Raw genomic sequence first — 2,314 nt, 5'->3', positions numbered from 1 at the left:
ACCAGGCCTGCCCTTCTTGACTCCTTTTAGTTCAGGGTAGAAAAACATTGGTTTTTTTTCCATTTGTCTTTCCCTTTTTCCTCTTGAGCTCTATTCTATTTACACACAAGACCGAGTGGAAAAGTAACAAGGACTCTGTGGATGTATCAGTGGGAGGCCATCCCTCCCCACAAATGCCTATTTATATCAGATTACAGAAGAAGATTTAGTTTCTACCATTTCCTTTACAGAATCACAGATCAATATTAGAAGGAACTCGGAGACCATCGAATCCAACCTCTCCTCATATTGAGAATCCTTCCTCCAGCCCCAATTAGCCTTTGCTTGAAAAACTCCAAGTGAGGGGAGACACATTACCTCCCAAGGCAGCACATTCCACTTTGGGATGCTTAGTTAGAAAGTTTTAAACTCACCAATTTAATTCTGCCCATCTTTCCTTCTCCCTTCCCAACCCTAGACCTCAGATATCCTTAGAGTTCTATGAGCTGAGGTCAAATGAAGTAACATGTGAAGCGCCTTGTAGACCTTAAAGTGCTATATAAATGCCATTATTATAATTGTTATTATTGTTGTGGTTATTACTGTGACTGGATGCCACCGCAGATGAAGAGGGTTCTTGTGTTTTCGAGCTTCTTGAAGTGTTTGTGGCTTCCTAAACAAAGGTATCTGGGTGAGGAGCAGGAATGACAAATCTTATCGTCTGTCTTTCAGTGCCTAAGGTGCTGACCTACAATGGGTCAACATCCATGTTAACTTTGAGAAGCTATATCTGCTCTCCATATCTGGGGCTCCTTCTTTTGGGAATCTGGAATCTCTTTGAGCGTGGGACATAGGTCCCTCTCCCCCATTGCCAGCAGAGGGATCTATGCCTGTAGCAATTGAAGGAAGGAAGTGGTTCAATCCATTTCTCATTCCAGGCTGAGATTTTAGTGCCCACTGGGTCTCTTTAGTTATTTATATCTAGCAGCTCAAGAGGCTGATAGAATTTCAGGCAGGGGAGTAACAGGGAATACACTGACTCCCTCCAGTAGCAAATTCACTCGGCATTCCAAGGCTGATAATAGGTGTCTCCACTCCCACAAAAGGGGAAACTTCAGATTTTTTCCTTATCTATGATGCCTCCCTCTGTAAAGCAAAGCCAGTCTTAATGATCAGGACTTCATGGCAATTACATCAATAAAAGTATGGAATAATGTTCACCCCATGTAAATCCATGTGGTCCTCAGGCAGGGTAACCAACTTCCACCATAAAGCATAAAGATTTGATAAGTGCTGTGAGACTTTGACCCTTTCACTCCTATCCTCTTGAGGCAGATGCCTGTAGTAACTTGCTTCACAGTGGTGGTGAAAGAGACCATGGTGAGGTCTGGGTCCTAGTAATACAGTAGACTGAAAGGGTAAGGACTGAGTCTCTGGATCTGAAGCATCTCAATGTGGAAGAGTCAGAATGAAGGAGAGAAATCTCAATGCAGAGGGGTGAGGGCTCACAGAATGAGCAGAGAGGACAAAACAAAGTCATTTTTTGCAGGCGAGTCCTGCTGCAGTAAAACACCAGGACATGAAGGCTGACTAAATTCAGGGAAGCAATGTTAGAACTCAAAAACAGCATTAACATGTTCAAATTCACACTTCCCCTTTATAGTCTTGAGAGGTCTTACAATGAGGGCTCTTCAAATAAGAATTGAGAGAAGATAAAGAACAATGTGTGAACCAAGGAGCGATATTGTGCAAAGAAGACAATGTTATATATAATAGTGTTGCTGGAACAGAGGAATCCAGGAACACAGCTTCCTGCCTGGGTAGCCTACTGATGTTCCATAATCTTACATTTTCTGATTTCCTCCTCATCTCTTCCATAATGGGTTCATAGATGGCTGAAACTAGATTAAATAGAAATCACAATAATAAAAGGCCCCTCTAGGGGCTGGGGGCAAAATGTCATGTATGGTCATTACCAGTTACTTTACCTTATCAGTCAGATGGATGACTTCCAGATAGGAAACAACTGACTCAGTCAACTGGTACCTAAGAGGTACCTTTGCCCATGCCCTCTCATCCCCAGTGGTTTTGAGAACAAATGAAGAAGATCTGGAGGATGATAAGAAGCAATAATCAATATATATTTTAAAAGGGATCACTTCCCAGCAGTCTTTGTTGCTCACTAAGAAAAGAAGATGTAAACCTTTGGGGAGTGGAGCTTTTAAAATGAAACATTCTGGAAGCAAAGACTCAAGACCAATCCCCACTAACCTTGTAAGCCTCGATTCCTGCTTTTGCTCATGCTGACAGCTAAGATCTTGAAATACCAAGATAA

Source organism: Trichosurus vulpecula, chromosome 1, assembly GCF_011100635.1.
Source record: "Trichosurus vulpecula isolate mTriVul1 chromosome 1, mTriVul1.pri, whole genome shotgun sequence".
Classification (NCBI taxonomy): Eukaryota; Metazoa; Chordata; class Mammalia; order Diprotodontia; family Phalangeridae; genus Trichosurus; species Trichosurus vulpecula.
This window is presented reverse-complemented; position numbering follows the sequence as displayed.